Source organism: Pseudophryne corroboree, chromosome 4 (assembly GCF_028390025.1).
Source record: "Pseudophryne corroboree isolate aPseCor3 chromosome 4, aPseCor3.hap2, whole genome shotgun sequence".
Taxonomy (NCBI): Eukaryota; Metazoa; Chordata; class Amphibia; order Anura; family Myobatrachidae; genus Pseudophryne; species Pseudophryne corroboree.
In genome coordinates this window covers 189583067-189596187 of record NC_086447.1, presented here as the reverse complement: position 1 = coordinate 189596187, position 13121 = coordinate 189583067, and the positions used below count along the sequence as shown (strand labels likewise).

General features: G+C 46.1%; 1 protein-coding gene across 1 annotated transcript in view; it reads left to right on the top strand.

Annotated features, from left to right (window-relative positions):
* The first annotated feature begins 9113 nt into the window (after nucleotides 1-9113).
* LOC134909154 (G-protein coupled receptor 35-like) overlaps nucleotides 9114-13121 on the top strand; it is an 81393-nt gene continuing 77385 nt past the window's right edge. Inside the window, exon 1 of the mRNA XM_063915661.1 lies at nucleotides 9114-9349. The gene's annotated coding sequence lies outside the window, so the exon portion shown is untranslated. The remainder of the gene's footprint in view (nucleotides 9350-13121) is intronic.

Below are 13121 nucleotides of genomic sequence, written 5' to 3'. Positions count from 1 at the left end.
TCAACATTAACTATGTTGACACTATCTAGGTCGAGCACTATTGGTCAACAGTAACTAGGTCGACAGGGTTTCTAGGTCAACAGGGTCTCTAGGTCGACATGTGCTATGTCGAAAGGTCAAAAAGTCAACATGAGTTTTTCACAATTTTTTTATATTTTTGAACCTTTTCATACTTAACGATCCACATGGACTACAATTGGGAACGGTAACCAAAGCATGGCGAGCGAAGTGAGCCATGTGAGGGGACACTGTGCACTAATTGGGGTTCCCGGTCACTCTATGAAGAAAACGACATCAAAAAACATAAAAAAACCTGTCAACCTTTTGACCTGTCGACCTAAAGACCATGTCGACCTAAAGACCATGTCGACCAATAGTGGTCGAACTAGACACTGTCGACCTAGTTCCTATCTATCTTCGATACCACACCCGTCACCCCTGCCTCTCCCTGTCATCCTCTACGTCACCCTTTGCTTCCCTGTGGCATCACCCACTTCCTCCCATTGTCATCCATTCCCTGGTGTCATCGTCTGCCTCTACCTTGTGTCACCATCTCCACATCACCCTCTCTCACCTGTCACCCTCTGCCTCTCCAAGGTATAACCCTCTACCTTTCATACAGATGTGGCATTCCCTTTGAGGCCACACCCCTTGTTGTGAGGTCACACCCACTTTTACAGGAGAGCTCACACCTGTGGCAAATGAAAATAACCCCCCCATTCCCCTGTCATGGTGCCCCCCTATCATTTTGCTCTGGATCAGCCCCTGGGGACTGGTGACAGTAGTAGGGACTGGACTGGCACCAGAGGATACACTTTATGAAACATAATAATGCTGGAGAGAAATGGAAGATGACCAGACTGGAGTCGGGAGATGATTGGACTGGTACAGGTATGCTGGTTGTACTGAGGATGAAAGATATCCGGACTGGAACCAGAATATTTGAGCTGTACTGGAACAGGGTGATGACTGGACTTGAATTGGAAAACTTGGCTGGACTGGAACCAGGTGATGACTGGACTGGAACTGGAATATGGAGCAAGAATGCAGGCTGGACTGTCTGAGCTGGAACACAGAGTAGGTTTCAGTCTGCTGGAGACCAGGTAGGCGTCTGATGAAACATTGACATTGCACTGGCAACTTGCTAGTGCACAGTAAGTCTTCTTATTGGGACTGATGGTCTCCCATTGGATGCTAATGTCATCTGGCGAGGAGCAGCGCTCCGATTGTCTGAGAGGAGTTAAGTGACTGGATCCAACGTGGCTGCGCACATGCACTGATTCTGGAGTAAACTCTGGCATGGAAATGCACTGGCAGAACGGTGTGAGAACCCCTGGAAGTGACAGAGCCTGTGGGCCCCCTGGGATGGCAGAGTGAGACAGTGAAGTGGTAAGTGAACAGGTCTGAAAGATCGGAGTGTGACAGTGGTATGATGATGACAGTTGCAGCTGTCAAAATTTATAGCTGTAGTTGTCGGAACCGTCAATGCCACAACACATTTAGTTGCACATCAGCTTGCAGATAGCAGTGTCAATAATAAGGGGGCATATAGCGTGTATTTTTTGTCAGATTTGCCCACATAATTAGACATTTTGGTGCCCTGTGCCAGCAGGAGCATTGATGCCCCCACCGCCTATATTTGAAATAGGGACAACGTGCGCCACCCCAAGAAAATGTGCGTGATCTTGCTGGGAAGGGGTGTGAACATGCATTAGTAGCCCCAATTCAAATTACGCCAAACAGCAGTGCAACCTTATTCACATTACATCACACAGTAGTGTCCCTTATTCACGTTGTGCCACATAATAGTATAAAAACAGTAGAAATAATTAAATGTGCTTCTAAAGCCACCAAATATGAACAGCACCCCACACTAAAACATTAAGTACAAATAGACATTTGAAAAAAAGACATATAACATATAAAGCATAAGAGGTTTAGACTCTCGAATGTATCTGCCAAACAAAAGTATGCAAACAGAGCAGTTGTTATTATAAAATCCTGAGTTCATTAACTGGATTTGGTCCAAGTATTCCCCACATTTCCTCCTCCCAACGCATTTCGATACATGGAGTGTTATCTTTTTCAAGGTATATGAAGGATACCTCCCTTAACTGATATTTATATCACCAAATGTGCAATCAAGCAATAAAGGTGGTAAAGCCTATTTCCAGACATGAAATTCCTAACCACTAAAAGATATACTGTATAAGTCCACACACATCTTCTAGTAGGCATCAGTGGGGTGCGACCCAGCCAGAATTCCACATTGGTCGGATTCATATAGAAAAATAAAAGGGACACTCACCGCATTGTAAAGAGAATAATGGGGGTAATTCTGAGTTGATCGCAGCAGGAACTTTGTTAGCAATTGGGCAAAACCATGTGCACTGAAGGGGAGGCAGATATAACATGTGCAGAGAGAGTTAGATTTGGGTGTGGTGAGTTCAATCTGCAATCTAAATTGCAGTGTAAAAATAAAGCAGCCAGTATTTACCCTGCACAGAAACAAAATAACCCACCCAAATCTAACTCTCTCTGCACATGTTATATCTGCCTCCCCTGCCAATGCACATGGTTTTGCCCAACTGCTAAAAAAAATTCCTGCTGCGATCAACTTGGAATTACCCCCCATGTCTGTTTCAGCTCTTCTGGGACTATGGCTGCGCCAGTGGTAGGCCAACGCGGAATTCAGGAAAAGTGTGGAGACCCTACCCTATACAGGTCAGGCTCTCTTTGTGGAAGCTCTAGATGCGTGGATATCCACGTCTATGTAAGTCTCCGTTTCTTCCGTCAGTTGCACCTTCTCTTCATCTGCAACGCAGTCCTTTTGGCCTAACAGGCCTAGAAAGGCCGGAGCATCCAATACCTTCTTTAGGGGAGGTTGAGTTAAGTCCAAGAAATCTGCCGCTGCAGGTTTCCAGGAACAAAAGCCTGCTTCAGGTACGCCAAAGTCCTCCGCATGACGGTGGACCGCGCGGCCTGGAAATGGGGCCAGTGGGATCCAGACTCAGACAATTCAGTCACATCTGGGTATCGTCTGGCCTGGATCTCTGGGTAATAGATATTGTATCCCAGGGATACAGGCTGGAATTTCAAAATCTCCCTCCTCATCATTTTTTCAAATCAGGCTTACCAACTCTGTTGGTATACAGCACTGTACTACAGGACGCTGTCCAAAACCTGATGGAGGCACAGGTCATTGTGCCAGTACCACCTTACATGCAGAACAAAGGTTACTATTCGAACCTTTTTGTGGTACCGAAACCGGATGGTTCGGTTAGGCCCATTCTAAACCTGAAATCATTGAACCCCTTTCTAAAGGAGTTAAAGTTCAAGATGGAGTCTCTCAGGGCGGTGATATCAGGTCTGAAAGAGGGAGAATTCCTGTTATCACTGGATATCAAGGATGCGTACCTCCACATCCCGATCTGGCTGCCACATCAGGCTTATCTCCGCTTCGCATTGCTGGACTGTCATTTCCAGTTCCAGGCCCTGCCATTCGGCCTCTCCACAGCACTGAGGGTGTTTACCAAGGTGATGGCAGAAATTATGGTTTTCCTCCGCAAACAGGGTGTGAACATCATTCCATATCTGGACGATCTGCTGATAAAAGTATCGTCCAAGGAGAAGCTGCTGCATTCCATTGTTCTCACAACACGCCTCCTCAGGAGTCAAGGTTGGATTCTGAACCTTCCAATGTCACATTTGGAACCAACCCAGAGGTTGTCCTTTCTGGGAATGATCCTGGATACGGAAGTGCAAAAGGTGTTTCTTCCGCAGGAAAAGGCGTTGGTGATACAAGCTATGGTCCGGCATGTCCTGAAGCCAGCCCGGGTGTTGGTTCATCAATGCATTCGCCTAATGGGGAAGATGGTGGCCTCTTACGAGGCTCTCCAGTATGGGAGGTTCCATGCTCAGACCTTCCAACTGGATCTCCTGGAAATGTGGTTGGGATCTCATCTCCACATGCACCAGAGAATTCGTCTGTCGCCAAAGGCCAGGATCTCACTCCTCTGGTGGCTCCAATTGCCTCACCTTCTGGAGGGCCGCAGGTTTGGGATTCAGGACTGGGTCCTTCTAACCATGGATGCGAGCCTTCGGGGCTGGGTAGCAGTCACTCAAGGTGTAACCTTCCAAGGAAGGTGGTCAAGCCTGGAACTGAGAGCCGCCTACAACAGTCTTCTTCAGACGGCCTCTCTTCTAAGAAATCGGGCCATTCAAGTGCAGTCGGACAATGTAACAGCAGTGGCTTACATAAACCGACATGGTGGAATGAAGAGGAGAGCGGCAATGTCAGAGGTCACAAGAATACTCCTCTGGACAGAAAGGCACGAGTTGGCGCTGTCAGCCATCTTCATTCCGGGAGTAGACAACTGGGAAGCAGACTTCCTCAGCAGACATGAACTCCATCCAGGGAAGTGGGGTCTCCATCCGGAGGTGTTCATAGAAATAACAAACATTTGGGGTTTACCTCAAATAGACATTATGGCCTCTCATCTCAACAAGAAGCTTCAGCGTTATTGTTCCAGGTAGAGGGACCCACAGGCAGTGGCAGTGGATGCCCTGGTGTCTCCGTGGGTGTTCCAGTCAGTGTACGTGTTTCCACCACTCCCACTCATCCCAAGAATCCTAAAGCTCATAAGGAGAACAAGGGTTCAAGCGATACTCATTGCCCCAGACTGGCCAAGAAGGGCTTGGTACGTGGACCTTCTGAATCTACTGCAAGAAGGAGCGAGGCCTCTTCCTCTTCGGGAGGACCTGCTGCAGCAGGGGCTGTTCGCCTATCAAGACTTACCGCACCTACGTTTGACGGCGTGGAAGTTGAGCACCTGATACTTGCTCGAAAGGGCATTCCAAAGAAGGTCATTCCTACCCTGATACAGGCTAGGGAAGGCGTAACGTCTACACATTTCCATCGTATTTGAAAAAAATGTGTCTCTTGGTGTGAGTCCAAGAATTTTCCTACAGTGGAGTTTCAACTCTGATGTTTTCTCCTCTTCCTGCAAGCAGGAGTGGATATGGGCCTGAGGTTAGGATCTGTGAAGGTCCAGATTTCGGCCCTATCTTTTTTCTTTCAGAAACAATTGGCTGCCCTCCCTGAAGTTCAGACTTTTTTGAAGGGAGTTCTGCACATCCAACCTCCCTTTGTACCGCCTACTGCGCTTTGGGACCTTAACGTGGTGTTGCAGTTCCTCCAATCGGATTGGTTTGAGCCTCTACAGGAGGTTGAGGTCAAGTTTCTTACATGGAAGGCGGTCACGTTTTTGGCCTTAGCTTCTGCTAGACGTGTGTCTGAATTGGGGGTTTTATCCTGTAAAAGCCTTTATTTGATCTTCCACGAAGATAGAGCTGCGCTCAGGACGCGTCAGCCAGTGGCGCACCCTGTGGGGGTTTCCGAGCACCCAGAAACCCCCCTCCACTAAAAAAAAATAAAAAAAAATTTTTTTTATTTTTTTTAGCTGCATGAGTATTATTAATGGCTGTCTAGCGTCCTCTGCAGCCTGCTATCTTCCTGGTGGCACTTGTAAGTGCAATAAAAGTTTACTTTATTTTAATTATAGTACATATATATCCATGTGCATACATATATACACATGTATATACATACATATAAACACACTCATATGATAGATAGATATATATATATATATATATATATATATGTGTATATATACGTGTACTGTATGTGTATATATATATATATATATATATATATATATGCATGTTTAATATGCTATGTATATGTGTGTGTGTGTGTGTGTGTGTATGTATATATATATATATATATATATATACACGGTGTATATATATGTGTAGATATGTATGTATATATATATATATATATATATATATATATATACACACACACACACACACACAGACACACTAGTTTTACGGACCCAGCATATACTGGGTCACCTCAGTCCCCACCCCCGTGATTGGCTCCACCCAGTTCTGGAAACCCCCCCATGCAAATCCTGCGTTTGCCACTGTCAGCAGTTTCTTCCGAAGGTTGTGTCGGCATTTCATATCAACTAACCTATTGTGGTGCCAGTGGCTACTGACTCCTCAATTACATCAAAGTCCTTGGATGTTGTAAGGGCTCTGAAGATATATGTGAAGAAAACTTCTCGTCACAGAAAGTCGAACTCTCTGTTTGTCTTATATGATCCCAAGAAAATTGGGTGTCCTGCTTCTAAGCAGACTATTTCTCGCTGGATTAGGTTCACTATCCAGCATGCTTATTCTACGGCAGGACTGCAGTGTCCAAAATCTATTAAGGCCCACTTTACTTGTAAGGTGGGGTCTTCCTGGGCGGCTGCCCAGGGTGTCTCGGCAGTACGACTTTGTCGAGCTACAACTTGGTCTGGGTCGAACACGTTTGCAAAGTTTTACAAGTTCCATACTTTGGCCTCTGATGATCTGAAGTTCAGTCAATCAGTTCTGCAGGAGCTTCCGCGCTCTCCCTCCCATTCTGGGAGCTTTGGTACATCCACATGGTACTAATGTGGACCCCAGCATCCTCTAGGACATAAGAGAAAATGGGATTTTGATACCTACCGGTAAATCCTTTTCTCGTAGTCCGTAGAGGATGCTGGGCACCCACCCAGCGCTTCGTTTTCCTGCAAATGTTATTTGGTTCAGTACCACTTTGTTTAGTTGAGTACTGCATAGTTACTTGGTAAGTAATGTTTCAGCAGTTGCTGAGTGTTCAAGCTTTGTTGGCTTGACGTGCCTTGTATGTGTGAACTGGTACGAATCTCACCACTATCTGTGTATAATCCTTCTCTCGAAGATGTCCATCTCCTCGGGCACAGTTTCTAGACTGAGTCTGGTAGGAGGGGCATAGAGGGAGGAGCCAGCCCACACTCTCAATCTCTTAAAGTGCCAATTGCTCCTGGTGGACCCGTCTATACCCCATGGTACTAATGTAGACCCCAGCATCCTCTACGGACTACGAGAAAAGGATTTACCGGTAGGTACCAAAATCCTATTTTTTCAACCCATCCATAAGTGTACCAGGTGAGGCAGCCATGTTGGGCACAATACACTGTGGGAGATAAGACATACATGGACCCATGGCATACATGGTAATGTTGACATGTGTGAGGCGGTATGTTATACCCAGTATGGATAGATCCACATGAAGCACATCCTGCACTCCAAAGCAGTAACATACAGCAGGAGAATGTAGAATCAGCAATACGGCAACATGTTGCAAATGGCAGACCGGACAACGGCTTACAATATGCTATATTACCATATGTACAAAAACTGTGGGAAGCAAAAAAAATAAAAATCCAAAACACAACAGTGGGAGCAGATATGGGGGGAAAAGAAGAATAAATATTATATGGGGCTAAAAAGGGGAATAAAACATGTTAAAAGTAAACAAGAATAAAAGGCCTGCTGCAGCCACAAGACTCTGCAGGTACAGCGATAGCATGGATCCGGCCACAGATTATTGCCATCCAGCATGGCCAGCATTATTCTTGTCCCAGCACTGTGGGGATGAAAGGCATCTGGCCACAGATGGTGAGAGGGCCCACTAATGACCAAGTCTGCTAATGACCAAGCAGGTGAGGTGGCTCTGGAGCAGGGAATTGGCGGCGCAGGGGAATGAGCTGTCAGATGGGGGGCACCTCCGCAGCATGCAATGTGTGAGTGGCAAGATTACGTCCATGGCTCCCGCCTCAGCTCCCACCTCACCTGGATGGAAAAGTCTGCTGTTCACAGGTGGTGCAACATGGTCTCTGTGTCCAGCCCTATCAGACAACGACCTGGAAGCAGCCATCGGGGAGAATTTCAGCTTGTCTGTGGTTCTCTTGCAGCAGAAGGTGAACCCAGTGGTCGGGGGTCTCCGCAGGCAGCGCACCTTGGTGCTGTCCAGGTGAACGTCTCGGGAGAGGGAGGCGGTATTGGGGCGCACACAATAGGAACCGGTGGCAGGTGACACATCAGGAGGCAGCTGCGGCAGAGATCGAATTTGGGTGGGGAGCACAGTGCTACGGACAGGAGCCACCTCTGGTGCAGCAGCAGCACCAGCGATGGAGTCACAGACGAAGGCCCCCATTTATCAAACCTTGGAGAGTGATAAATAGCATGGTGACCAGTTAATCAGCTCCTAACTGCCATGTTACAGGCTGTGTTTGAAACATGACAGTCAGGAGCTGATTGATTGGCACTTTATCACTGTGCAATTTATCACTCTCCAAGGCTTGATAAATCTGGGACGAAGTATTGTAGTGCTCTGTATTGTCGAAGCAGCGGTAACAGCAGAAAGCAGGTGATGAGAGCTGCAGAGCCGAGGATGGGAGCTCTGTGAGCATGCAACCATCCTCGGCCCCACCTGAAACAGTACAATTGCGTTGGGGCAGGTTTGCAGAAACTTGTAGCATACTTGCCTACCTGACCCTCTCCATGAGGGAGGAAATGCTCTGTTCCTGGACTTTCCTGGTCATGTATGATTGCCATCACCTCTGGTGAGCTAGTTAATTGATAAGAAAGGTGTTTCACCACAGGTGATGGCAATCATATATTAGCAGGAAAGTCCAGGAACAGAGCATTTTCTCCCTCATGGAGAGGGTCAGGTAGGCAAGTATGACTTGTAGGTCACCTGTAAAACACAATTTTATTTAACACTTTAACATTAATCCAACTCCGGCCTGGACTGTGTGTCCCTGGGGAGTGGGGACCTCTTCTTTTTTTTTTTTTTTTTTAGGGGACTCCAGCCCGGTCTGACCTGGTCAGTATCATTATATTGGCTAGATTTCCACTACTCTTTCCCTAATTTTTTTTATAGTAATTTCTATAACCATTCTCATAAAGTACTGCAATTACTGTTGCTCCAGGTTAGTTCTACTTGGCACCATAAATGAATATAAGGCCATGGCACTCCCTTACTAGCATGCTGGCATAGAAACCACTCCCCTGTTTGGCTTACATTCTTTACTAGCAATTTCTACTTCAACTGTTGTAAATACATTTTTTACGACCTTATTTAGATCCTTGGAAAAGGCACAGTCCACAAATTAAGAATTGTATTTGCTTAGCTAAAGAGAACAACATTACTTTCAGTTTTGCTTATCATTCTGTGCAGTTGGAGAAAATGACTCAATCATCTACACGCGGAACAACTGACACTCATTTTCATACGTTTCTCAACCAGCTTCATGTCGCTTCTGGATTTTCCACTAATACAGAACAACCACAGATATTTATTTTTTTTAACAAGTCATCGCTGTAAAAAATAACTTCCTTTTTTATAATGTCAGAAGAGAAAGACTGTGAACCATCAGTAGCAGATGCATACTCCGAGTCCTAACTGCAATAGAATCAGCTGGAGGTAAGAGACATTCTGAAATTATTGTTTTACTGACAGGCACACTATGGGCAATTAGACAAAGAGGGTGTAATTGAGTGTGCAACCCCTTTAATAGGGGTGTAAAGCTAAACATTTACTTTGCACAGTCACTAAAATGCATTCAAGTATAAATTTAATAAAGGTACTGTTAGTAACTATTTCTCATGGGATGTACAAGTCCACAGAGTATTTTATAATATTGTTTCTTTATTACACAGGCTAAAGTACCATTATAATGAGCATGGTGTTATAAATTGGATTACATATAATAGAATTAATTCAGTATTAAAAAACATTTATAGAATATGCCTGCTTATCGGCCAGTATTGCTTTATAAAGGGATGGTATAAAGAGGGAGAGCTGTATATTAATGCAGAGGTTCCACTAGAGAGGTGTGAGGGGAACGGACCGCATCGGTGACACAATCCAAGGGGTTTTTGACATCAAAATGACAGAAGCTGGGAGAGGGCATTGCATGATAGCGTCACAGTGCAGATCCCGGTTCCTGGTCACTGAGCAGGAGCTGGCACTGCTACAACAAGGATTTCCCTCTCCCCTGTTGCTGCAGAGAAGAGAGAGAGATGGTACATTCTATATTAATGTTGCATAATACATGTGAGAGGAGCTTTTCAAAGCTGAAACTTTTAAAGCACTATTTGAGATTTACCATGGGGCAATCTTGCGATATTATCAACTGAAAGTGAGTAGGCGAAAGGCACAGATTTGGCGAAGTTTGCATCTTTAAAGGCGAGATCTATTTGTCGAGATGTTCAGTAAATGCTGAAATGCTTGTGTATTGTTTCCTGTATATTTTTTTGTATTATGTAATTTCTGAGTATATTTCCATATGCATTTGTTCTGTATGGTCGAATATGGAAGTCCATGGGATGATAGATAGATAGATAGATAGATAGATAGATAGATAGATAGATAGATAGATTGATTATCAGAGGCCTATATGCTTTTCAAGTAAGGTTACAATCTAATTAAATGGTCACTGCATTATATACTGTTACATTTCTTATGGGTGTTGCATTTTATCAGATCTACAAGTGTATATTGTTTTCTTGTCAAATGAGTGTTGTAATGTTCAACAGCTTAAACAGAAACCTTACTCAAGTCACCTTCACCTTTCTGTAATCACATAGCCACAATCTTCTTTATTTAAATCTCCCTATCTGTGTGTCCATGTCCAGGGGGTATGTCAGTTGCGGCTGTCACTAGGGAGGGAGAGATCCCCGTATGAAGCTGCTGCTGCTCCCCGGCTGAGAGGAGTTAAACCCTTCACATTCCGATCCTTGGCGAATCTGACAGCTTTGCAGCCCCCATAGAAACCTGTTGTTAGAAATGGGGGGACCATAGCAGATATTGGACATATTTGTATTGGAGAAATCTGCTGCGGTCCCTCCATTAGGGGGATACTTAATATTTGTGGGTATCCCTGAAAACTGTTTTCAGGGAATATCCCACAAATATTATTTGATAATTAGTTCCCTCTGACTTATTACTCCCACCTAGAACTCAGTATAATTCAAAGGGGTTGGGTCCGGTTGACCGGCGGCTGGGATACTGGCAGCAGAATGCCGGTGGTAGGGGGCGAGTGCAAGGAAACCCCTTGCGGGCATGCTGCGCTCGTCATGCTGCAGGCTCATCACGCTGCAGGCTCGGTGGAAAGCTACGCTCGCCACAGGTTCTATTCCCACTCTAAGAGTGTCGTGGACACCTACGTGTGGGAATAGTCCCTTCTAGTCAGCATGCCGACTGTGGGTAGTTTCAGTGTTCGTGATGTAGGGGGAGGTTATGTGACCGTCGGTCTCCTGACCGTCGGTTACATAACTACATCCCTTCTAAAGTACGCATTCTACAAGCCATAACAAATTAAATATAAGTGCGTGAGATGGTGCAGTTATTAAGTGAAGACTCTTTAGTCACAATGACCCCACAAATGATTAAGTTCATGTTTTAAATAGTGAAACAGTTACTATACAATACGATGTAAAATGTCAATAACCTAAGCAGTAAAACTCACCTATTTTATTGTCGGAATACTTTCTGGAATGTGTACAGTACCTATAAGATATATACTGTTTGCATTATATAATACTTTTAGCACTAAAGTCTGAAACATTGTTACAGTATTATAAATAGGAGTGCGCTCTTTGTTACAGACTGGAAACATCTCATCAAGCTGTCTGTTCCTATAAGCAGAACATATAAAACTAGTACCTAATAACTTTTTATTTTTTTTTACCACTTTTACCTGTGCTGTCAAAATCTGTAAACAACTACAATGTCGCATGTACTTGCAGATCCGGAACTTGCTGATTAGAAACCACAGAGGCTTTCAAAGTTGATACTTCCTCTTAAACACATTGGGGTTAATTTAAAGGTGCATATGGAGAGGAAATATTACTAGCAAGTGTAAGATGAGCACAGTAAGAATGTATTCACATAATTCCAATTTATTGGCTGTGGGTGCACATGCAGATACTCCTTTCATGAGGACTAAGCCTTCACGATTACGGAAGGTTACTGCAAATTCATGATGGTGACTACAATCATCAGGACAATAATGAGGGGTGTGCGGCTGGTGCTGCCACCAGTGGTGCAAGGCCGACGGGGCAGTCCGATACAATGCTGACATCAGAGCCGGCGCAAGCCGCTCAGCAAAGGGATGCATTGCAGGTAGGCGCAGACCTGGAGAGGCGCTCTTCCTGCTCTGCATCTCTGTTGAGCAGTAGCGCTGTACTCTGACTTCTGATGGAGCGGTGCCGTGCCGGAGGAAGCAAGGCAGCTGCAGCCGCAATCACACAGTGAGCTTTGTGTTGCTGCTGGGAGGAGGGGCAGTGAGTGGGCGGGGCGGAAGATCGGGAACCAATAACGTCAGGGCAGAGGTGGGAATGGGAGGGAAGCCGCTGCCATTTGAAGTACAGAGATGTACTTTCAGAGGCAGGCTGACCGGGAAAGAATTGGAGGCTAGTGCCTGTACAGTACCTGCGCTGCCCAGTGAGTGTGGGAGACGTGGAAAGCACTACAATGGGCAGCCCACCACCGACACCAAACAGCACAGCTATACCTGGTCAGTTCAATAGGCAGCACTGAATCGGTGGGGAGGGGGGGAGAGTGGGGAGGGGGAGAGAGAGAGAGAGAGAAAACTGAGGGGGGAGGTGACACTGGCTGGCAGAGAACACTGAGGTGGGGAGGTGACACTGGCTGGGAAAGAACACTGAGGGGGGAGATGACACTGGCTGGGAGAGAATACTGCGGGGGGAGGTGACACTAGCTGTCAGAGAACACTGAGGGGGGAGGTGACACTGGCTGGGAGAGAGGAGGGGAGGTGACACTGGCTGGGAGAGAACACTGGGGGGGGAGGTGACACTGGCTGGCAGAGAACACTGAGAGGGGAGGTGACACTGGCTGGCAGAGAACACTGAGGTGGGGACGTGACACTGGCTGGGAAGAACACTGAGGGGGAGAGGTGACACTGGCTGGGAGAGAACACTGGGGTGGTGGGAGGTGACACTGGCTGGCAGAGAACACTGAGGGGGAGGTGACACTGGCTGGGAGAGAATACTGCAGGGGAGAGGTGACACTGGCTGGGAAAGAACACTGAGGGGGAGAGGTGACACTGGCTGGGAGAGAACACTGGGGCGGGGGGAGGTGATACTGGCTGGCAGAGAACACTGAGGGGGGAGATGACACTGGCTGGGAGAGAATACTGCGGGGGGAGGTGACACTAGCTGTCAGAGAACAC